The sequence below is a fragment of the Carassius auratus genome, unplaced genomic scaffold, assembly GCF_003368295.1.
Source record: "Carassius auratus strain Wakin unplaced genomic scaffold, ASM336829v1 scaf_tig00214575, whole genome shotgun sequence".
In the NCBI taxonomy this organism is placed as follows: domain Eukaryota; kingdom Metazoa; phylum Chordata; class Actinopteri; order Cypriniformes; family Cyprinidae; genus Carassius; species Carassius auratus.
Genome location: NW_020527719.1, coordinates 526845 through 553454, shown reverse-complemented (window position 1 = coordinate 553454; position 26610 = coordinate 526845). Strand labels below are relative to the sequence as shown.

General features: G+C 34.2%; 1 pseudogene; it reads left to right on the top strand.

Annotated features, from left to right (window-relative positions):
• LOC113092373 (cGMP-dependent protein kinase 1-like) overlaps positions 1–26610 on the top strand; it is a 46584-nt pseudogene that overhangs the window by 14022 nt on the left and 5952 nt on the right.

The following is a 26610-nucleotide window of genomic DNA, read 5'->3' as shown; positions in this document are numbered from 1 at the left end:
CATGTGTGGAATATTTCTCGCATTAAGCCACTAAAAACAGAAATATCACAAACAGATGGAGACTGGCTCATCCAGAATGATCTGTGCTGTTTGTCATGAGCATGCAAAGTAAAAAAAAACATCTAAATAATTTAATTGTCTACAAATGTTAGTGACTTAGGCTTAGGGTTAGGGTTAAATTCTCTCAATTCACTCACCTTTGGCAAGAGTGGCAAAAAGTTAATTTTGAACCATGATAATAATGAATGCAGAGAAAGGTTTTGATTAGGTCAAGGCCACATGAAAGTCATTCTGCCCCATAATCCTGTGCTGCCAGAGCTGAATATTAATGATAAATTAAATAGTCCATCATAAGGGAAGGGTCATCAACTCTCTCTCTTTTCTCTCATTCTCTTCCATTCTCATATCTCACTATCTCTCCTTTTTACAACCTTGATATGCCCTTCACACCTTTTCAATATCTCTCTCTGCACTGCTCTCTCTCTCTCATCTCACATGGTCGTTCACCTGTGTCGTCACCTGTCTGAGTGATCAGCTGCTGAAAAGCTGCTCGACTTCCTGTTATTCTGCTCACAGTGTATCATATCAGCACATCTACAGTTGACACCTCTGAGAGAGAGAGAGGTGAATTTTAATGCGCAGTTACACTAAAGGCAACTAAACTTTATATATAGCATATACATGCACGAGTATGAAGCCTGTTTCTAAGACCATTACAATTTCTGCATTGACAATCTCATTAGTATTTAAAATATTTAGTTAAAAAGTAATTTTCATAATATATTACAATCTTTTAATCAAATTTTTTTTTTCTTATGTTTGTACCTTTGATTTTCAGATTTAAATGAGGGCGATATTCTTCCCAGGGTGTCATGAAATTCACCATTATTCAGACTATTATGATCTGGTTTTAAACTGAATTTATTAAATGTGTCTCTATTTCAGTGTATATAAATGCTGTTTAAAAGTGTTTACTCTGTTATTTACAGTTGTGTTGTTTTTTTGTTTGTTTTTTTTTTTCAGAGGGAAGAGTTGAAGTGTCTAAAGAAGGAATGAAGCTGTGCACTATGGGACCAGGAAAAGTGTTTGGAGAGCTCGCCATCCTTTATAACTGCACCAGGACGGCCACTGTGAGAAGTGAGTACAAACAGAGTGCTGTGATAAATAAAATGAACCTAATTTGGATTCTGATGGCTCAAGCAAGGGACATTCTTTCAACTACACATATAGACTAACACAGCTTAAGTCTGTTCTAGGCCACATTTCCCAATCTGCCACCGTAGGATTATAATTCTCGGTACGATAGAAGACATCTAGTCACTCCATCTGTGATGATAATCTATCTGTAATTTCATGGATAGACAGGAGGCCAGATTAAGAGAGATATGATGGCTGAAGTACAACAAATGAGTGAAAAAATATATAACTGCAGGATATGTTTATAACTGAATTATGATATATGAACTTGCAATTACAAGAAAAAAGTCTGATTTGAGAGAGAAAAATCACTTATAAAAAAATGTAAACATTAAAATTCAAAATTCAAAGAGAAAATTTGAAGAGAAAGAAAGTCAAAATGTAGTTAACTGTAAGATATCAATTCATAATTGTGAGAAAAGTCTAAATTGTGAAATATTAACAGATTTTAGCCAAATCATCTCATATGCACATGCTTGTGTGCTGTGTGGTTTCTGAATGATCTGCAAGCCTTTTTGTCATTTATTATTTCATTCTTCTCTTCATTTTCTTTTTCCTCTGTACCATTGTTCTTCTTCATGCATATTCTGTTATTGCCTCTGCTTGGCTATTTTTCTCCTTCCTCCATCACTCCTCCTCCGGCTGTGTTTATGGTGTTTCTGCGCTCCTCTGCTCTCTGTCTCTGGTTCTCTGGTTCTCTGGATAGCGTCTGGGACAGGAAGTGAGCTGGACTGGGATTAGGGGAATTGTTTGTGTCTGATCTCTCCATGCACGGCCAAATGCGACACATATCCCTTGTGCATGACTACCACCAGCAAACCCATCTCTAATTTTACTCGGAATAGAATCTGGATAATATTAATCGCAGTTGTTTTCACTTCACTTCTGTTCTATTCGTGCACTGTTAATTTAAAGGTATTTTATATGACACAAATATATAGCATCTTTTGCATGCTGTTGATTACAATAGATAATAATTCCAACTTTTCTCTAAATTCCTGTAGTGCAGGTTTTATGGAAACCTAGCTGGAAATTGTATAGCACTCTAGATACAATTTAAAATGAGCAATTATTACACTGTTTTGATTTTTTGCATAACCATTTTTGTGCATATTTTAATTTATGTAATGAACATGTAGACCTAGTAATTTTCACACAACATGCCCAAACCTACCAGAAAAATGACAGGATGCAACTCTGCACTTTTTATGTGAAGCTGTAACCATAAACAAAAGGTCATCTGCCTAGATGCGTTTTACCACCTCAAAGAGATGATTTAGACAACTTTACATATAAAATGTAAGCACAACAAAAATATGAGCCTTTTAAACTAAGTATGCAATATCAGAGACTGGATCACTATATAAAACTTCAATATGTAACATGCCTTGCACTATTTGTGCTAGAGACATGAATGACACCACAAATTGTGGGGCTCATTGAACATAGCTGCATTTCCTTTCAAAGCGATCAGACACCTTTGAAATGTTTCGTAACTACAAATTTAGCAATGGCAGGCAGCACTTTTCCTCAGAGAAAGTATCTGTATTGCCAGCCGAGTCTGCATGCCTGTAGCTACATGTGTGTTTATCTTTCTCTCCCTGCCTCTTTCTTTCAAACACACACCTTTTGTTGTAGTTGGTTTCCAGTGGTGTGTGCATGTAAATGAGTCTTCTGGAGAAGCTGTGGCTATAGTATTAGAATGCACAAGGGAAACAGCACAGATATGTCAGTGCTTTAAGTGGTTTTGACCTGATCTTAGCCACCCTTCAGCTGCCCTGTCTTTTCACAGCTATAAACAACAAAGCAGAGCAACAGAGAGCAGGTCCATTGCTTCACAGGACATGATAGATGAAGGCTCTTTATCACAATCCTCTGATATAATTATTGAACCCAAGTGGATGCTCAATATAAGAGACACACTGACATAGCCTAGCAAGCACGTTAGAAGCCTGGAGGGGAAGCTAAAAACATTATTAAAGCAAGCGTGTTCATGTTTGTTACTTTATAGAATGACATCAAACCAGAGCTGTTCAGTATATTTGCTATAACTAAATAAGTTGTTGTCTTTTAGAGGAGATACAAAATTTACATTAAATGCTGATTCATCAAATTAATCACATACTGTATATTTAATTGCTGAGTGAAGCATTCAAAGTATAACATTCAGAAAAAAAATAACTGGTCACCTGTAACAGTTCAGTTTATAATTGCATACAGTGTTATAAAATGTTTCTATTTCAAATAAATTATGTTCATTTTAGCTGTTTTTCTATTTATTTTCATACAGCATTTAAATAGTTTTTCACAAAAGTATTAAGCAGTGCAACTGTTTTGAACATTGACAATAATAAGAAATGTTTCTTCAGCAGCAAATTAGCATATTAGACTGATTTGTGAAGGATCATGTGACACTGAAGACTGGAGTAATGATGCTGAGAATTCAGCTTTGCATCACAGGAATAAATGACATTTTAAAATGCATAACAATAGAAAACAATTATTTACTTGTAATATTATTTCACAATATTACTACATATTGTCGACTTTATTTTGAATAAAAAACATAGCCTTGGTGTGCATATGAGACTTTTGTACATTTTATTGATCTATTTATACATTTTAATCTAATCTATCTTTTCATATTTTTTATTTAGACTTCTGTCCTTTTCTAGGATGCAGTAGTTATTTGTGGAATCAATGTCCATGTCCAAGATTTCTGACAGCTTCAGTTCCGACCTGTAGTGTGTACATGCTGATAGACTCCAGCTGAACTGCTGTCCATTCCTTTAGCTTTGGTTCAACAAGCTTTTTCCCCATACACAGCCTTCTTGAGTGCAATATGATAAAGTCCATCCTACTGGGAATGGAACATTTTTGTGTCAGTCATGGAGGTGTGAAAAGTGCAGTTTGTATTGTTAAAATACAATCTTCATGTGGTGCCAGTCTGTATCTGTGTGTGTATTTCTGAGATTGTAATGCTCATACTGGATATCATCACTCCAGGTGACCATTCGAAATGGAGAAACTTTTGCAGTAGGTACAAGAAAGAAAGAGTAAATGGTCAGAGTTGCCAATTTAAAGGTATACAATAAAAGCTGCTTTCATTTTCTTGCCTTTCTAGATGGTAATACAGTAGAGTTTGTGTGTATATAAGGTATATGTTTGTGTATGTAGCTGAGTTATAAGTCAGACATGGCATTTGGAAATGAAAAACCTATTTACTGTTTTGCTAGTATAGATTATATCGCCATCCCAGAAGCATGGAAGTCGCAATGCTTTGAGTTTGAGAGATAAGCTCATGGACAAGACCTTGAGGTATACACATTAGGTGTCTCAAACTGTAGTCCTGCAGCATTTCTGATGAAAACTCGATAAAACAGCAGGCATTTTAGTTCTGATATCTGTTTTTGTTTTCGATGATTATGGAAAACATACCCAGTAGCGATCACTTTGCATTTCAGATACAACTTGCTTTGGCCCAGATGAATTTAGCAGTAGCCATCAGTAAGGAACAATAATGAAATTTGTTTTCTGAAGAATTTTCTGTGCAGCCATCCAACTGAGATATAAACACTTGATGCTGGAGGTGTTTTGTTCACTGATAAAACTTTTACCTAATGAGCCAGCAGCCCTGTGGTGCCATTTCAATTCACCATCTGATGCACACTACACACACAAATGGCACACGCTGGCTAAAATCACCAGTTGTAATATGTTTTCTAGAGTCAGGTTTTTATTAGGTTGCAACATGAGTTTTTTTTTCCTTGGGTCATCATATTAATTTAATTCCAACCAAATTCTTCCTTATTGCAGCTACTTTTTCCAAATTTCCCAACTGCATTTGATTAGTTTTGCTTTAGATTTGGTATAGATCATCTTGAGACCACGCAGGTCAAAAAGGGTGCCATACAGGAGGTCAGGATGTATTTTTGCAATACTTTGATGTATTGAAATGAAACAAACTATTACAATACAATATAGCACCACCATCTGGCCAACATACCTAAAACACGGCCAAGTCACGTATGGTTTTGTTATTTCTTCATATACAGTACATTGTGGAGTCAAAAATTTATTTAAATCATATTAAGATCTTTTTTGAAAAAGTACCATGTTTTGAGATAATAGTACATAATGTTCTTTGCAATAGTCCGTGAACTGAGGACACAGAATAACAATACAACCTTTAGTTTACCTGTGCCTACCTCTGTCTTTCTGAAAAAGTGACTGTCAAGACTTTTTTGCGATCAGTTTCAGTGTTTGTCGACCCCCATTCATTTTCAGACTCGGACTGCATTTGGTTTTCTTCTTATTGTTGAAATTAATAGGAATAGTCCTTGAGAAGATGTTGTAAGATTTGAAGTGATGGCACAATTTCTCTGGAGAAAGAGCAGAAATGGAAATCTCTGCTCTATTTCCTGGATACTGCTGTTTATATTAGTTGCAGTGCATCCGTGTTTTGAGAATACCTTGCAGTCGTATTCGTTCACGCTCCCTGAGGTTTCTGTTGTCTGTCATCTCACTGGAATGATTCACTGAGGCAGACAGCACTTGAAGAAAACCTGTGTGGCTCCATCATGCAGTGCTGGTCTATTCTGGACCACAAGACAAAGTGTTCTGGAAATGACTTTTTTCCCCCTTCTTCATTATCTGAAATTAATTAACCTTACAAACTCCATTAAAGTATGAAAAAGTGGGAGTGGAGAGATGCAATGAACACCATGAAGATGATAGTATTAATGTTTCTCACAATCAATCATTTGACGTAAAACTATAACACTCTTTTTTCAAATGAAGGTATCTTCTTCAGGAAATGCTGGAGTAGTCAAAATGTTTTCTCTTGAAATGAGAACGCATGTGTCACTGTTTGTCACCTTTAATATCCGTCTTTAAATCATGAGAGTGAATCTGGTTTTATGGGGAAGATTGATCTGTCAGTATAGGGTTGGAAGAGAACGGGTCGTGTCAGGGCAAGTGTGGTAGTGATACGTTTGAATAATATTGAATATAACATATAATATGTTTGAATAATATGAATAATATTAACTTATGTGCTATCAGAAAGCATGCTGGGACGTGTGTTGCCTCTGACCACACAGCTTCTATCTCCATGTTAATTGAGAACATCATTTCTATCAGTGCTGCTGGGATGAATCTCTGGGTGTTGATGGCCTGCAGGGAAACTCTACTAAAACTCAAAACCTTCTCATATCATACGTACATGTGGCTGGGTGATATAGCTAAAAAATTAGTAGCATATATTTACACATGAACTGGAGATTTTTTGTTCATCTATTCATTCTAAACTAAGAAACAGTTGTACATTGCCCAAAAAAAAGATAATATATAATTTCAAAATTACTTGCCATAAATATTATATTATATTATATTATATTATATTATATTATATTATATTATATTATATTATATTATATTATATTATATTATATTATATATTAACATGATAAGCTGTAAGAATAATTACATATTATTTTTATTATTGTTATTATACAATGTACTGCTATATTATAAATGCTAAGCTCTAAGATTAGTTGCATATTGTTAAAATAGTAATAATAATTATTATTATTACTATAGTAATTTTCCATAACAAAGAGTGATAAAGAATATTATATATTATTGTTCTAATTAATTCCTAGTTAAAATCTAGTTATTTGTAATAATTATTATAAATAATAATATATATATAATTATTATATTCGTTATTAATATTAATGATATGCAAATAAGATGATGTAAATATTTTTACTACATACTATGTTAATATTTTAGTCTGTTTCATATAGTTTATTGGGTGCTTAATATTACTTGTTACAAGGAAAATTGTGAATATTCAATATATTGTGCAGACTCATACATAGCCCTGATTAGAAATGAGATCTGCGTCCAGCTGTGGTGTTCACCATTTCCTCCGGCGCCTGAAATACACACATAAATCAGAGGATAGAAGCTGCGCTGGGTTTTGTTAAATAGACATTAGCTTAAAGGAGGGATTTAGATTCAGGTAAATATGGAGTAAATTTGAAATGCAGCGCAAGTAATGTTTGTCTTCATGAACATATGTTGGTGGTTGTGTAGGTGGTTGCTGTTAAGTTGTTGTGTGTATCTGATTTATTCTGATATGCCACGGGGCTGAATGTCATTACGGATACAAACAGGAGCTGATTTTGCCCTCTCTCTTTAATACACAGCAGAGAGTGGGTGTTTTAAACCGCCTGCATAACGGCTGTTTCACACTTCATAATAAATCTGCCAGGATTGTCTGTCTCTCCGTTGTGTGGCTCATACCTCTCTTTTTATTATTTGCTCTCACTCTTACTCTCTTTCTCTTCCTCCAGGCAGAAGAAACTACAGGTGTCAGATGAAAGTCTGAAGTATTTAGCTTAGACCCGATGAAGTCAGTCAGGCACAAAAGTCAACTCCGTTTTAGCAATACCTGTCATGATAGATGTATTGGAGAGAATTCAGTTTATTCTTTGTCAGTTATCAGACTGATGAACTTGGATCAACCTAGATCTGTAAATTTGTAGCCGTATCTGTAATTAAGAAAAATCTGTTAAAACATACTAGACTGTAAATGTAATGGGTCAAACGGTGAGTACATTTTAAAAAAAAATTCAGGTTTTAATGGAACTATTCCTTTAAAGATTACCGTTCACATGATTTATACCATAATTAAGATGCCTGTGTAAATACAGATCAATACAAAAAACAAATCCATGCTACAGATGTTGCTTGAGCATGATACAGTCAAACAACTCTCTTTAAAGCAACATTTACTACACTACTGCAGCATGATGACATCAATATAACATGATGCCGGTCAGACTGATTTGTGGTCTTGAGAGAATATAAGCTGTCCATTCTGGATTTGATTGGATTGGGCCGCTATCTCTTTCTTCCTCTGTTCAGAACAGAGTATGTGAGTGGAGTGGAGTGGCAACAATTTCCCCTCCGCGCTCAGAGCATTTAATAATCACTCCGCTCCAGCTCCGCTCCGGGTTCACAATTTCCCGCTCCTGCTCCACTCCGCGCTCAGTGATACCAGAAACACCGCTCCACCTCCGCTCCGTGGCTAAAGTATTTCAGTATGTTTGAAAAGTTATGTTCATAGCGTAGCCTATATTAAAATAAAAAAAATAATAATAACAAGAGAGTTTCAAAGTGGCTTAGGCAATTGTGTGCAAACTTTTTAATGTCAGCATTAATATAATTACTGTATTCTGCTGTGCAAATTTTATTTGTGATGAAAATAACAGTACATTTTTATTTTATCTACAGATCAATGCATTTCTTACAGATTTCTGCACATTCAAAATCAGATACAGATGAAGTAACACTGTAAGATTACATTTGTTTGAATGCATTATTGCGAAAGCGGGGAATGTGCTGTAACTGTTTAAATCATGCTTTGACCCGAAAATATTCAGTAAAAGGAACAGAAAAACTCCTTGAGAACTAACCTATAACTTCCCGCTTGGCTATTGTCGTCATTGTAACCTTCTGATTTGAGAGATCCATCTGTATCAAGCTATAGTTAAATATGTTTAACGTGAATACTTGCTAAATATGCAGTTATATTACGGGCCGTTGGCATGAATTGTACTCGTGATGGAGCAGTGGTGGAGCGCTCTTGGAGCGAGTGAAAACCACAACGCTCCGACTTTTAAAAAATCCGCTCCTCGCTCCTGTCAAAATCACACCGCTCCACTCCACGCTCCGCTCCCACTCCGCTCCGCTCACATACTCTGGTTCAGAACAACACAGTTTCCTTTGGCTATTAACAACTTTCAGTAAAACTATCAATACTGTTGAGATTTGAAAGTATGACTGAGAGCGTCTCAGATCAATAAAAGATAAACAGGGCTGTAAAAAGTGTTGTTAGTGATGAATAATTAATGAATCTGAGCTTACTTTTGTCACAGCTGCTGGGACATTTTGTTGAGAAGAAAGTCTGTGATTTTGTCACTACAGACACTTCCTACATCCGTGTGTTACTGCATGTCGATGAAGCAGCTAAAAGGGAAAAGCACAAAAGTCTGCACACTTTTGTTTCTAAATATACCTGAATTATACTCTCAGCACAAATGTGCTCGTTGTTATTTTGTCAAGCACCACTGATATCAGGTACTCTATAGCCTACGGAAGAAGCTGAAGCATGGGCAAATCTTTCAACTGGTGGTGGTGTATGTTTACAAAGAAAATACGATGAGGTCACATCCATTTCTTACTGCATTTGAAGGTCTTCTGTGTGACTCAATCGCATCATCACAACTGCATTTAAAATATTTTAAGAAATAGTTGACTCAAAAATGAAAATTTGCTGCAAATGTACTTTACCTCAGGCCATCCAAGATGTGTTTGTTTCATCATTGGAACAGACTTGGAGAAATGTAATATTATATCACTTGCTCATCAATGATCCTCTGCAGTGAATGGGTGTCATCAGAATGAGATTCTAAACAGATGATCAGTTGACCTATCTGGACGGTAATTGGGGACTTAAGTTTTTTTCACAATTTACAGGGGTAATTGGTGGTTTTATTGCTGTCTAAAATTACGAATGTCGATGTTTATTTATCCCCCATGTAAAAATCCCCGGATAAATGAACCTACTGTTTTTTGACAAACACCAAAGTCATGTGGTAATTGAATTGCCATCCGAATCCAGATCTCTGAATTTATAATGATAAATGGATTTAAGATTCAATGTTAAATCCTTTTTGACCACTGCCGACTACCCAACACCCAGCAATGCAATTTTAAAATGCGTATTATATAAAGTTATATACAAAACTATTTTGAATATATATATATATATATATATATATATATATATATATATATATATATATATATATATATATATATATATATATATACACTATACTGCATCTATTTTCTTATTTTAAAACTAGAGATTTAAATCTCATAATAATTAGGATTGTAATAAGAATACATTTGTACATAAAATAAATTTTATTTACAGCAGACAATCCTGTGACTGGCCGTGTGAGTTCGTGGGTTAGAAGGATCACAGAACTTCTCCTCTGTGAATAAATCTCCATCCGTATAAATTTATTTTTACAAACATCCACATGAGAAGCAATTGCTAGGGCTGCCCCTGACTAAAGATTTTTCTGGTTGACTAGTAGTCGTTCATTTGAAGCATTAGTTGACTAATCGCATGTTTATTAATAAACAATTTAAATCATGATAATGAGCCTTTGATTGCCAAGCCTACATAACCTATGGGATCAAATGCACGCATAAGCTTGCAACAGCACAGCAACAGAAGAATTCATAATTATGAATGTTATGAATTATGTAAAGAATTATAAAATTCACAGAGGTTGAGACGGCAGAAAGCTCAACCTGTTTGCTTTCATTATTTTACAAAAGCGCAATGTTTTGCTGTTATTGAGAGTGCACAAAAATAAACAGAGTCTTTACAGATTTTAAAGATGTACTACTTTTATCTGTATGAGTAAAAATGAGGGAGTATTTTAAGAGCAAGTGAGCGCACCGGTGCCTCCATCTATCCTGCTGTGAGCGATACTGTTCAGACACTTGAACAGCGCACATTTTTCCTTGTTAACATTTGATTGAGAGGCCATGTAATGTTGCTGCTACTTGCATATTTCAGATAAGCCATATTTGAGGTCAATGAGTGGCGAGCGTTTGGATGTGCTGCCTGATGTAGCATTAGACCAGCTGTTATCGTTCCACGTGACTTCACCAATGTGGATTTTTGTCATTTTTCTGCGACTACTAAAATTTTGGTCCACCAAGCCTCTTCTGGTTGACTAACGGTTAGTCAACTATCCCTAGCAATTACTATCCAAATCAGCTTTAATCCACGATGTACTCAACCTGCAATCAATTAATGTCAAAAAATGTATGTGAAGTGAAAAGCTGCATGCTTATAAGAAACAAATCTCTCAAGGCATTTTTTGGCCAAAGTACGAGTCCATATTAATGCTTTCTCTAGTGAAAAGTCCATGCCCTGTTGTTCTCTCACATAAAAATCTACAACATATTTGCTTAGATTTTGGACTGTTTTTGCTTGTAAACTGTGGATGATCTGTGAATATTTTGCTTCTGATTCAGAGGAGACTGCTTTTTCACATTATAAATGGAGGACTATGTGAACCATTCCTCGAAGGCACCATTTACATTTATGCATTTACATTCATTTACTCTTACATTGCATTCCCTGAGAATTGAACCCTTAACCTCGGCATTGCCAAAACCATGTACTTTTGTTTGAGCTACAGGAAAGCGTTTAATTTACAAAACAAGTCACATCAGAACTTTTAAATACACAAAGAAAGAAGAAACAGTTCAATGCTCTCATAACCAGACTTTTTACCTTTTTAATGTAGTCAACTTGATACAACAAAAGACTTACAGTGTATTTACTATAATAAGTGTTGACTTACAGTGACTAATTTTACCACTGAATAAAATGCAATATATATATAATTATAATTATTTTTATTATTATTATTTTTATTATTGAAAACTTCAGATACAAACTACAAATATTTACATAATTTGCAATACATTTTGGAAGTGGTAGGTCCTTGCTGAGCTCATCTGGTGCCGTTAAACCTCTGTAGGATTACGGCTAATGTAGTTCTTGAAGAGAAAACTGACGTTATTTATTTGTTAATTTATTTATTTATTTAAATTAAGCTGAAACTTAAACTATATCTTAATTTCAGAACTTCATGTTTAGTCTGTCTTGCAATTACAAACAGACAATTAGCTTTCTGTTCATGCTGCTGTGTCTAACAACAAATGATTTTTATCTTATAGATGCAGTGGTTCTTAGGCTTGGGTGTGTATCTTGGTGTGATAAATAATGAATGTATTTACACTTCATACGGTAAAAAACTCATGTGCCAAGTTAGTAAATTTTGAAAGGATGTTTATTTCATGTTGTTATCAGAGTCTATTAAAAGATTTGAGCCCATCATAAATTCAGATGAATTCCCTTGCATGAGGTGAGTCAGTGGTTCTATTCAGACGCTCACTGTTTATTTATGCTTCAGTGTTTTCTGATTATTTTTCATCACTGCTGGAACTTTTCTCTCTCTGCAGTTTGAAGCACTTCAATATTTTTGTGTGTATGCAAATCAATAATAAACACATTTTGACAAAATAAGGCATAATTTCCATAAAGTCACTTTCACATACATCAATGTCACCTTTGTTTTTATTGCTTTAGTGATGACTATAATATAAACCTGTCATCATGAAACCTGTTTGTCACTTTGACAGCAGTCCGTCCCTCTCCAAAAACAAGGTTTCAATATAACATTGAAGTTTTTGAATATCATACAGTAGTTCCTTCTTCCTAGACCGCTGTTGACAGCTTATGTGAGTGTCTTAAAGACACTATTTCCTAGAATACTGTCTCATTCTCAGGAATGCTTTCTTCTGTCCTTGAATTCCTCCTTTGAGGCCACACTTTGATGATGAAATATCCAGCAGTCTATGCTGCAATTTTTGTAAATGTTTAGTCACATGACTGCTGTTTATCATTATGATTTGATTTCAGCAATTATATAATGTTTTATTACTTGTATGTATTATATTCAAGTTTGTGGCTGTCAGCTTGTTTTAATTTTTGAGTAATTTAATAAATACATTTGCCCATAACAACAGCAATAATTATATATATAATATAAACTGTTCATGAAATGTTGATATTTTGGTTAAATAATAAATCAGTTTTCTTCATGTATAGAGTGCAAGCTTGAATATTAAGCTTGTATGCTAGGTGACATGAATAAAACAGCCGATTAGATTGTTAATCACAATTATTTGACAAAAATGTCAGCATTTCATGATCAGCTCATATGGCAAGATAAGCTTTGGGTGTTGAAGATTAGGAAACTGCATGCACAAACTAATGGCATGTTTTCTGATGTGTGTTTCAGCTGTCACCAGTGTGAAGTTATGGGCCATTGACAGACAGTGTTTCCAGACCATCATGATGAGGACGGGACTCATCAAACATGCGGAGTACATGGAGCTATTGAAAAGGTGAGCAGCTGTCTTGTTATGGAAGTGCATCTCTTTCTTCATAATCTGACATCTTAATTTGCATAATGGAACCCAGAGAAGAGAGCATGGGGCATATTTTACATATTAAAGACAGAATTCTGCATTGTTGGGCTCCTGAGCCAAACTGGATGAAAGAAGTATTCATCAAAGACTTTAAAGACACTGAGGCAGAACAGATGAGTTTCTTGGAAGATTCTGCAATTCATTGCCAAAGAAACTCTCTATAGCTCCCGATCTCCTTCCTCTCCTGCTTTCATGATCTTTCTCTCTCTCTATCTCTTAGTCTCTGCGTCTTATGAATTAACATGAGAAAAATGAATAGTAATGCTATCGTTTTTAATGAATCATCTAATGTTAATGATATTACCCCATCCCTGCTGCTGTATTTATTATTTGAATAATTAGACCTAAATTTGTCAATTATGCTTTGAACTAACAGCCGTTAACGAACAAAAGCAGAGTGCATGTGAATGCATTAGACACTATGTTGAACTTGTGCATTTTACTGTGCATTTTACTGATCTGGTTCATAGACCAATATTTATATTTCATATTTAATCCTGAGCTAGTCCAGACTTGGAGAAAAACATTCTTAAGTAACAATGTGCATGCGTGAGTGATCCCACCATTTACTCCTGATATAGGCTATTAAAGATTTATCTCTTATGTTGATCTGTTTAGTTCTGAATGCAAAATATCGAAATAATAATAATAATAAACATTTTCTGTGTTTGTATATATTTACAATATTTACAATGATATCTGTCACAAGTGTGCTGGTGTGTAGAGTAACGCACACGATAAAGATATATATCAAAGAGTTCTTTTAATGCTCACGGGAGAATAAGGCACATCCAACACAAATCATCAAACATAGGATATAACATTAATAGCGGACAAGGAGAAACTAAACAGACAGGGTTTTTAAACACAAGGAAAGTAATCATGGGAATGGAAACAGGTGGGGATTAATCAATTAACAAAACTAGGAGCGGAACATGACCAAAATAGGGAAACACAAAAGGAACAGAAAGTCCATGATCTTGACAATATCATATATAAATATATTTAATATATAAACGTAACATATTTTTCTTAAATATATACAAGCATATGTGTGTATTTATACATGATAAAGCTACACAGCACAGCACACATACATATATTATGTTAACAAAAACTTTTATTTTGGATGCGATTAATCACATTGCATAATACATTTATGGAAAATAAAAAAATCATGCAGTTTTTGTTGTGTGACTTTTTCACTTTGTTTGTGGTTTATGCTTTTTCCTTTTTTCCTGCATTTTTTTCCAGTAGCAGTGAATGACATCAACTTTTTGACCCTAACAAGTTTCTCTGGTGAAAATCTAAATCATATTTTTTTTTACTGATAATATGTTCTTGGTACAAAGTTCAAGAATAGTGATGGTACTTGTCAGCACAAGCTGTTATTATCCGTTTTGGAATTAACCTTCAATCCCTTAACATTTTAAATTTAACATGATTGGCACAAATGTAACATAATTGAAAGAAAACATGTTTTGGGTTATTAAAATTTAAAAAAAATACCAGTCTGTGCTTTTATTACTGGGTGAATACTATAGCAATCTATATTACAGTAAATAAATAACATATAAAGTATATATATATATATATATATATATATATATATATATATATATATATATATATATATCTTGTCAATTTCAGACCAAATATTAGCTCAGAATGGCCTGTGTGTAATCTGTGTATCCATGACACCTTTAGGTTTCTCTGCTGCAGTCTTACACTAAACTGTAACAGGAGACTTTAATGGACTCTTGAATTTTTTATGACATGTGAAATATTTATGCAGGAGCAGCTTTTGATGTATGATCATCTCATGATACATGGCAGTGAAACATGGACTCAGCTCGTCCCTTAAAACGTGTGTGCGTTTGCTAATGCAACAGACAAAGATGCCCAAATCTCATCAGGGACAATCTACGGTCCCTCAGGACAGAGGATCAGTTGGCCTCTCATGCCATCTCATCCTAAACATGATTCATTAAGATTTAGATAAATTACATCTTTTATTACGTAATGCAGATAATGCCTTGGCTTTGTGGCAAATTAGCTCAGCGTTTAGCGATTAGCCAGACAAAAACCTTTTTCTCCATTACGCAACACATGACCAGATATGTTTAGAAATGTTGTGTCATGGTGATTGAGGGATATTATTGTTGCAGAGAGAAGCTATGGGTTTACTTCAATGTGTGATGATGACCAGCTGTTTCAACCTATCAAGTCAGACTAAAAATTCACCCAGTGTACAGTGAGAACAAGCACTGAATTACATAAAGTGTGGGAATTTAAATTAAAAAGTGTTGAAAGTTTCTGAGGAGGGACAGAAAGCTCTCAGACTAAATCTAAAATATCTTAAACTGTGTTCTGAAGATAAATGGAGGTCTTACTGGTTTGGAACGACATGAGCGTGAGTCATTAATGACATCATTTCGGTGAACTAACCCTTTAACAAACACCAAAAGACTCTTCATCTTTGTATAAGAATTTAATCCATCACATGTGTTTGTTTCATTTTGTCTCTCATTGACAGTGTCCTGACGTTCCGGGGTCTTCCAGAACAAATACTGAGCAAGCTGGCTGATGTCCTTGAGGAGGTTAGAGATCTTCCTGATCCTTAAGCAAACACAAATGTAAATAAATCTAAGCATTTTTTATCTTTGTGCACTGATTGCTCAGCATTCAAACTTACCACTTATATACTTGTACTTTTCTTTAGATAGATAAGCTAAAATTAAAGGAATCTAAAGATATCTTTTTATTTATTTTTTTATTTTATTACTAAAGGTTATTTATTTTCAGTACATATTTCAGTTAGCTTCCAAAACAACATTTTTGAAGTTTTCATTCAAGTTTTAAAATTTCATGTACCAAAAACAACTTTTAATAGATTTAGTTTACAATAACTTGCTATTTTTTTCTGTCAGAATACAAAGCTGTTTTAAATGGTTAAAGATATCTTTACAATCTTTAAAGATATCTTTAAAGATATCACTTTAACAAAAATAAGTGACTGATGTACCCAGAGTGTGTATGTGAAGTTTTAACTCAAAATTAAATTAAAATTGCCACTTTTACGGTATGAGCCAAAACATAGTTTTTATGTCTTCCCCTTTAAATGAAAATGAGCTGGTGCTCCAGGGAAGAGGGCGGAGCTTCAAGATAATACATGATACTTACTTCTTCTGGAGGTGTAGCTGGATCACGAACAGTTGGCACTGCTCCATCCTTCAGGAGCACCTTTTTGAGCAAAACCTGCTTTATACAAAGCAGTCCAGTGTAAATGATTCGCGCGGACATAAAAAAAAATTCGCTAGAGTTGTGGGAGCATCTTCTTCATTAACAAAATGAATCCACCTTGTCTTCAGTGGCTCAGATTTCAGGAGTAAATGCAGAGAGCTATGTGGATTCATATGTCCAGCTACAGAACAATTAAGTGCTTGAGAGACATTAACCTGTGGCTAATGTGATGTCACATTAGCAGCAATGCTGAAAACAGGTAGTTGGGAGACACTGCTTTTTACTTACAGGTATTAAAAAAAAGAGTGGGTGGCTTTTTATCATTATAGAGTGGTTGTGTACACACACTGCCAACATACATTTATGTCCAAGCAACATGTGAAAGTGAATTTTGCATAACAGGTCCCCTTTAAGGCATCTGTCAGCAGGGGCTAGTTGTCTCACATTAAATAGACAAACTTTGACCTATTGGTTGAGACAAATAAGAGAGTAAAACCCGCCCTAAAATTGGACGTTAAGACGTTCAGAAAACTCATCAAACAAAAACAGAGTTTTACAAAAAACACCTCAGAGCCACTTACTGTTGTCTCTGCACACAACAGGGATAAGTATTTTAACACTGGAAAAATTACTCACTTTAAGAAAGCACCTGCCAAGAAAACGTAAATGCATTTCTGCTGAAATATGTTGAATTATTCACTTTAAGCCTGGCAATGTGAAAAAAATCCATCAGGGACTGTTTTTCAGCAATTGAAAGACTCACAACCCAAGTTATAAAAGCTCCTCATTCATTTCATCAATAATTTGGGAGCATTTTTAGACCTTCTTGTCTTGTAGTGAATGCACATTGTTTAATAAGTTGTAGTGGAGTGAATCCTAGAGTTGTTTGTACTCTCTCGTCCTGAATATGAGGTCCACTATGCACAAAGCATCAAAGGAGCAAAATCAACGTTTTATCAAAGAAAAGCATGAAAAGATTAGCCATTGTGAATATCTTAGTCATCAGTCAGTCTATCTTCCGCAGAGGTCCACATCACCTCTACACCTCGTCAGCATATAACGTTTATCACTGGGGAGAGAGTGATGGAGACCCACAGCTCCCTGTGTTTAGGGGTGAAAGGTTGTTGTTTTCCATTATTTGTGGATTTGTTGATAATAATGCAGTAGCTGTGGTTCGCCTTTGTGATAAAACATGATTCACAGCCTCATAACAATAACACAGCAACTCAGAAATTGGTTTGGCTCTTAATATTAATTGCATTTATGTTCAATATGTCTAATACAGACACTATCAGATGTGTACCGTTTAGACAGTGACAGTGAAACACTGACAGCATTATAAACAAAATGGATTGAGTGGATACAGCCCCGTTTCTGACATTCACATTATAATGTTGGTCTCTGGTATATCTACTGTAATATAATGAAATATTCACTGTGTTTATGTTGTCTGCCAATTGTAATATTATTGATATACTATTTTACTGCAGTGTTAATATTTTGAATTAGGTTTGATTTAAAATTTTTTAATTTGTATTAGTTTAGTTTTTTAAATATTTCTATTTAACTTTAATTCACTTATATTTTATCATTTTACTGTGTCAAATTAAAAACAATTTCAGTTATTTATCAAGGCAACATTTTCCAAGTTCTCCAATATTTTATTTCAGCATTATTTTGAGTACCAAAAATTATTTTAATAGCTTTTAGTTAACAATAACAAGACTGATGCTTGCTAATGTTTTAATTTACATCAAAACACACATCTACTTTTAAATGGCTTTCAATGGCAATGTCATTTGCAGAGAGTGGAAGGAAGTCTCTTCAGCTGATAATTGACCTTAAAAGAGACTGAAATTTTCGAAAGCTTTTTAAAAGTAAATGATAATTTTGCATGTGTAATTATGTTGGAGATGAAAATGAAAAGAATGAAAGTGTGGAGTTATTTCTTCTGTCATCATCTTTGTGGTCACTTCTATTTGATGCGGCTCCTCCATTAATTGCACATACACAGTAGCTGCATGAATTTAGAGTCCAGATATATCTGAATCTTAACATTACTGAATATTCACACTGACTTGAGTGCTTTCCATTGGGAAGTATTCACTCATCTTAAACAGTCTCGCTACAACTGTACTTAAAAAGCATTTTTACAATTAAGCTACACTTAAATACAACACAAATACACTTTTGCACATTCAAGTGTAAAAAAATGAGAAAATAATAGATATACTGTTCAAAATCAAGACATTTTTTGGACACTTTATTCTCAAAAGTTATGAGCATGTTATTTGCACGTGATTTTTAGTTAGGTTATGATATTCAATTTTTTTATTACATCATACATATCAATTAATATATAGAGTTTTTATTATAAAACCTTTACTTTTATTCATATCATTCATTAGAAATATAAATACAGCAATGTATTTTAACAAAGAAACATAATTTTAGGACCATTAAGATTTTTCTAAAATCTGTCATTGTGAAATCTGTTGCAAATAATGAAAATACAAACAAATTTTTTTTGTTACATATTTTGCTTTACAAATGTCTCGCAAGCATGCAAGTAAAAATCTATGATTTAATTTACATTTTAAGCATATAAATCCTGGTAGAATTTGTTGTTCTGAATTCTGAAAAGTTTTTTATTTATGATCTTTTTGTGGATAATAAATGAAAATGTTGTCTCCTATCACTGCAGGTGTGTATGTGGGTGTTTTGTTGGAGGTCAGACTCTAGGTGATGTTAGAACAAAGTGTTTGCTTGTGTCAGTCTTTGTGGGCTTCGGTTTCCTATTTGCTGGTCGTATCTGATTTCAGACCAAGGTGTCTGGAGGTCAAGGTCTTAGATAGCACACCGAAGGTCAGAGAGATGTTGTGCTGCCTCTTTTCCATTTAGAAATCTGCTGGGTCTTGTGTCGGCACATCCTTTATTCATACCATCTTCGTAGAAAGTGTCACCTGCATTTTTCTCCATCATCTGTTTCCATATCATCTTGACATCCTCAATTTTCTCTCTCTAGACCCACTATGAGGATGGCGACTACATCATTCGCCAGGGGCAAGAGGAGACACATTCTTCATTATCAGTAAAGGAAAAGTAAGTCTATTTCAGTGCAAAGAGCAAGCAGTGATGGTGTGAAGATGATCCCATGCTAATATCTCTTCCTCTTGTTCTCACTTCGCCCAGGTGACGATGACTCAAGAGGACTGTCCAGGTCAGGAGCCCGTCTATTTGCGTTCTATGGGGAAAGGAGACTCTTTTGGGGAAAAAGCCCTACAGGGGTGAGCCTGTCCTCTACACCACTGTTAAAGTCAGAGTTAATGCCAAATTTAAACTCTAAACTGGATATTTGGAGGCACATCCAAGACGGTTTCTCATAACCTGTCAAGGTTTTATAAGATTCACATATGCTTAAAGATAAACAGTCTGCTTTTAGGTCTAGTTTTTGCTTTTTGACATTTTCAACCTCCAAAAACATTATTTAATGCAGAAAATCTCATTCTTGGTTCTTTTAATGAGAAAGAGATATTTATAGTAATAAACTACATTAATAAGAACTGGATAACAATCACTTTTGAGAATTGTGAAAAAATCTAAATGCATTATGGGAATGAAAATTCCTAATTAAAAGTGTTATAGTAATAATAATATAATAATAACATGAAAAAAGTAGTTTGATCATATGTTAAAAAATGACCTGGGGTTTCCCAAAATCATAGTTGCTAACCTGTTAGCAATAGGAAATTGCATTGCAACTATGGTTTTGAGAAACGCACCCCTGGGCAGGTTTTTGTGAGATATTAGTTTTTAAAGGATGTGGTGCCATCTTGTGGCTGCTTATAAAAGCACTCTTGGAATTGTAGTGGTAATAGTTTTGGAATTGTAAACTGTTTAGAGTGGCTGCGCTTGCATAGCAAACACATGACTTTACATTCACACAATCTTTAAAAGCACTGTTCGCTCACTTTCTCTTATGACTGAGTAAAAACAGGTTTATTCAGGAGTTTTATTAAACAAAATCTTGCACTTTTTTTTTTTTTGAGTTTGAGTCCCGGCTCATGGAAAAAAATGTCCAGCTCATGCTCGTCCATACAAAATATGTGAAAAAGCAATAGTATCACAGAGTGGTCACTAGTTAAAGAAACACAAAACAAATTTGTGCATATACTTGACCAAAGCGGATACTTGAATTTACATCTGTCAAGAGATATTTACCTCAAAGAAGAAAGTCAGGATTTTCATTAAATAATAGTAAATTATTTTTATTTATTTATTTATTTATTTTTTTTATCAAACCTTATCACATGCCCTCATAACACTCTGTGGTACATTACAGTATTTTTTTCTTAAAAGTTTGAAGCTCGTTGCTTGTCACTCCCATTATATCGACAAGCATAAACACCTTTTTTTGTGGTCTAAAACATCAACAGGGTAACTTAATAATGACTTAATTCAATTTTTTTTGGGTGAACGATACCTTTTATTCTATTAATTTCTATTCATGTTTTTTTTTTAAACATGATTTGTCTTCATGTTTATCATGCTCCATTCTATTCGGTTTTGTTCTATTTAAGTGTGCTTTATTCTGTTCTGTTCTATTCTATTCTTTTCCTGTAGTGGTGTCTGGTTTAAGGGGGCTGTTTACTCTGATTATAATCCTGCGTTTGGTTGTGTTACTAAGAAACAGTGATCCTGAGAGCATGCTGATATGCTCCGTTGTGTATCAGGTGTCCTGCTGGGCAGTCTTCTGATGCGAGCTGCGAGGTTGTGATCGGAGGTGAAATATAGGCCAGGACATTGTGTGCGGTCAGTCCGATTCCTCGGAGATCAATTAAATGCTGTCCTGTAAGAGCTCACGCTTTACGGAGATCATTAACCGTGTCCAGAACTTCATAAAAGAATCTCTTGATCCTGGGATTCAATTCATGTGTGTGTCTATGTGCATTCTGAAGCATTTGACACCTGATTGGTTCACAGACACGTTTGGCAGAGCTGATGATATCGGTTTTTCATGCCGTGTTTCCTCAAGCTGGTGAACGTGTCCCATTTACAGCACACTGACCCACACTCCTGGGATAGTTCACCCAAAAATCTAAATTGTCATTATTTATACTCTCATGACATTCCAAACCCATATAACTTTTCATAAAAACGAAACTTATGTTTTTCCATTAAAAAAACAAACAGCATAGAGGCTGTATAACTGCATTTATTCAGCAACTACAGTGCAACAGCAAACAATTTATAACTGAGATCAGTGTTAACATTTATTACAGTTTTTCACAGAGAAGGTTTTGATGGCAATTTCTTTCTTGACTGGCAAAAAAACAAAACACATATTGAACATAAATAGGGATTAAGACAGTTTGGCTCTATATAAGAAATAAATAAATAAAATAAAAGCACTGTGCAATCATTCCGTACCTATATAAAGGTCTTTTTTGTCTTTTTGTGCAGCTGTTTTAAGGAAAAAAGTTATTTTAGCATTCTGCAAAAGAATCTTTTGTGTTTAAAGGACGAATGAATTTTATATGGGTTGAGAATGTCATTGAAAGTGAGTAAATGATGACAGATTTCCTCTTCTCCTCTGTCTCTCTGTGTTCAGTAATATTGTGCAGCAGCTGTGACCTTTGCAGTAGTGTTATTGTGTATTTGTGCTGTGACAGCTTTAGAGCCGATGTGTTGTGAAGAATTCTCACCTCTGCAAGTATAAGTGTGTTTCGCTGGAAATGGATCCGGTGTGTGCGTGCGTGTGTGTGTGTGAGTGTGTGTGTCCGGCAGTATTTGCAGTTGGACACAGGAGTAGACACCTCGCGTGCATGTGTGTTTGGGTGTGCGTTTACCATTTAGTGTCCAGCCCTTTTTGCATTCAGAGAGCTGTGTGTGAGAGCTCTTCCTTCAGACAGAACTGCCAATGATGGGACAGATGTCACATAGTGATTGTTTTAGCGTACTGTACTGTAGTAGTATATGCATGTGTATAGCAGTGCTCTGGTCAGACGGTAGTGAAAACACAAAGCATCATGAGGTCAGAGTGGGATTCAGACTCTGATGACTGCGACTGGGGCGACAGTGAGGAAGAGGACAGTCTGCAAACTCTGAGGCACGCCGACTTCATTCTTTCATCAGCTGAAACTGATCATTTAGATATTATAATTTAGATTTGAATAACTATTTTTGTAAATTATTTGACTGAATTATTTTCAATTTTGTGAACTAATATAAATCGTGCTTACACAATTGATTATAAATTGACTTTTCTCTTTATATGTGTGTATGTGTACTGTATATACATTCTTTTTTTATTTGTGTTGTTTTCAAATTTAAACATACATTTTAATATTTATGTACTATTATTAATTATTATAATTAATAGCATTATACATTTGTATATTGTACATTATATTTAGGATACTTATAATTCATTTTAATAGCTTTAATTTTTGAACTAATATGAACATATTTATCTATAATTACTTTAATAGTATTCAAATTTGAATTAAATATTCAAATGAATACAATATTTATTATTATTGTAGTTGTATTATTTAAACTAATATATTTACATTGATTATTGTACTGCGTCTGTGTTTTTTGAACAGGGAGGATGTCAGAACAGCTAATGTCATCGCAGCAGAGTCTGTCACCTGCCTTGTGATTGACAGAGAGTGAGTATATGTTTATCCTGTGCCAAGAGTTGCTTTATATACACTGCTTGAACATCACAAGTGTCACTCACATTCCAGAAGAAGTAATTCAGGCCAGGTTTTCCAGTTCATTGAACATCTGTGGATTTTACACTGGTCTTTCTATTTATGTGTGTGTGTGTGTGTGTGTGTGTGTGTGTGTGTGTGTGTGGAACACAGAATCTGTGGGTTTGAAGTGCTTATCTGCTCCCTTATAGAACTCAATAAATCAAGCTCAACCTAAATAGCTAAAGTGTCACGTGTGTCAATAAGCTGGAAAGAGTGAGACAGACAGAGAGAGAGAGGCGCATATGTGCCCTCCGGCGGGGAAAACTCTCTTTCCTGTCTGACTGAGACTCAAACCATCAGCCATCTGTGTGGCAGCTGATTATGGTACATTTCAATCTGAAGTAGTTCATTTAGATATTAAAGTTTCACTATATATTAGTACTGACTTTCTAATTTAAGAAAAAGACATCAATTAAAAATTAACAGTCATTTGAGGGATAGATCTTCAACTTTACATGAGTTCATTCTCAAAAGATAAATATATGTGCTATGTCCTTCTCACATTAGACGTTTCTAATGAAATGATCAATTTAAATACAGATTATATGTGTGTGTGTGTGTGTATATATATATATTTAATTTATTTATAAAAAATTTATTTTTATTTTTTTATTGTAGTAATATTTCACAATATTGTTGATTTCCTTCACAGTAGTGTATTTGTCATAAAGATGAAATCTTTCTGTTTGTGCCATTTTTTTAGCTCATACAAACACCTGATTGGAGGTCTGGAAGACGTGTCCAACAAAAGCGGTGAAGACGCAGAGGCAAAAGCAAAGTAGGTGAAATCATCTTCGAAGACATGTTCTTATTCTGTTTTCTTCCCCCAGATCCATTTGTAATATTTTTTCTATATAACTTTACCACCACAAGGAAAATGTATCTTTTTATATGACATGACGCTATCAAAAGAATCGTGGACAGTATGTTAGTTGAGTTAGTAATGTCATGTCCATATCTGTTTATGTAGAATCTGATGCATATCGCACAGAAAAATTGCTCCAATAATATGTTGGCTTTTTTACAATTTCTAAATGCAAACCAGGTTTATCAGTTGGTGAGTGATGAGAAACAAAGTCATATTTAAAGGCTTCCGTGATGTTACAGTTATGGTTGTTCAAAGCATAATGTTTGGGGAAAATATTCAATTTAGTTTTTTGTTCATTTGAGTTTTGTTTGAAACAAGATGATGTTGAGCAAAGGGTTAAAGGTTTTGGTCAGTAAGATAGTTTAAGGTTTTTGAAAGAAGTCTCTTATGCTCATCAAAATACAGCAAAAACTGTTTTTAAATAATATTTAAAATACAATGTAATTATTCAAGTGATGTTTTCAATCTTAAAATATTTTAAAATGTAATGTATTTCTGTGATACAAAGCTGAATTTCCAGCATCGTTACTCCAGTCTGCAATGTCACATGATTCTTCAGAAACCAATCTCATATGAAGATGAAAGATGAAAATAGCTGTGCAGCTACCTTGATAATTTTTTTTTCAGGATTCTTTGAATAGTAAGTTCAAAACAACAACATTTATTCAAAATATAAACCTTTTGTAACATCATAAATGTCTTTCCTGTCACCTTTCATCAATTGAATGCATGCTTAATAGTGAATAAAAGAAAGAATTAATAAATAGATCTTACTGACCCCAAACTTTTTCTGATTTGATTGGTACTAGTAAAATACAAAAGTCTAGCAACAATTAGAATGCAGTTGTCAAAGGGCAGCTCAAGGATGTTTACTGTAACTCTAGAGCTGTAAAGCAGAAAAGGCTGTGCTAGCATGCAGAAGACATGTTATATAAGATCCAGCAACTGTTCATGATCTGAAGAAACATGATGAGAAAGCGATGCAATCATTGTGCGGCGATGAGAAAATAATCCGTTCAGAGAAATGTGAAACCTTATCACATTTCACTGAGAGAATATCAGACACACAGAGAGAGAAAGAGGGATTCTGGGATAGTTCAAAAACTCAGTTCCCACTTCTGTCATATCTGAACCGAAATAGAAACTTATCCTCCTCTTATCTGCTCATCTGCAATGTAAATGAGCTCTGATGAATAATGAAGAGGTGTCTGAGATTAAAGCTTATTAAGACACATCTACAGCTGTCACCTCCTGCACTGCATCCCCTGTTATCCAAACTACAAACCTGTAAATAAATCTCCAGCTGCCACGCTGACAGATAGAGAACACTCTAATGAGACGAGTGTGTACAGCTCTCCTGGACTGCATCACTAGGAGCACCAAACAGAAACGCAAAAAAATCTTATCAAGTTTTGAACAGTCCTCTTGGCTTCATATTAAAATATATATGCAGTGTGTGTATAAACAGATATACCACAAGACCAGTCATAAGTCGCACAGGTGTGTTTGTAGAAATAGCCAACAATACATTGCATGGGTCAAAATTATCTATTTTAATTTTATGCCAAAAATCATAAAGTAAATATAAGTAAAGATCATGTTCCATGAAGATATTTTGTAAATTTCTTACCGTAAATACAGTATATCAAAACATAATTTTAGTAATATGCATTGCTAAGAACTTTGGACAACTTTAAAGGCGGATTTTCTTAATTCTTTGAATTTTTATTAATTCATTTTTGCAACATCGGATTTCAGATATTCAAATAGTTGTATTTCAGCCAATTATTGCCCTGTCCTAACAAACATACGTCAATGGATGTATTCAGCTAATTTATTTATGCAATTCAATAAATAAATAAATAAAATAATAAAAAAAAAAAAATACCCTTATGACTGTTTTTTTTTGGTTCAGGTTCACGTATAAATAAATGCACAGTAATTAATGTGCAATTTATATCAAGCCATTGCAAATACAAAAGACAAAATATCACCAAATGTATTAAAATATTTGTTAGTTTATTTTTTACAAATAATTATTAAAACTTAATTAAATGTTATATTATTTAAAATGTTGCCATATTTTACTTTTTATTATTATAAACATATTACCTTATAACTTATTTTATATACTTTTAACCTATTAATTTAAAAAGGGTATAATTTATTTTTATTAATAATAATCATACAAATAATTTTTACTGATCCTTCCATGAAAAAAAAAAAAAAAAACTTTTAAGTTGCAGTAATGCACATAATGGAAATCAAGACATTGCAAAATACATTAAATGCAGTCCATAAAGAACCTATAAGGCTCCATGTTGCCACCTTGTGGTCAATCAAAATTAACTATTACACCAACAATGAATTAAAGAAACC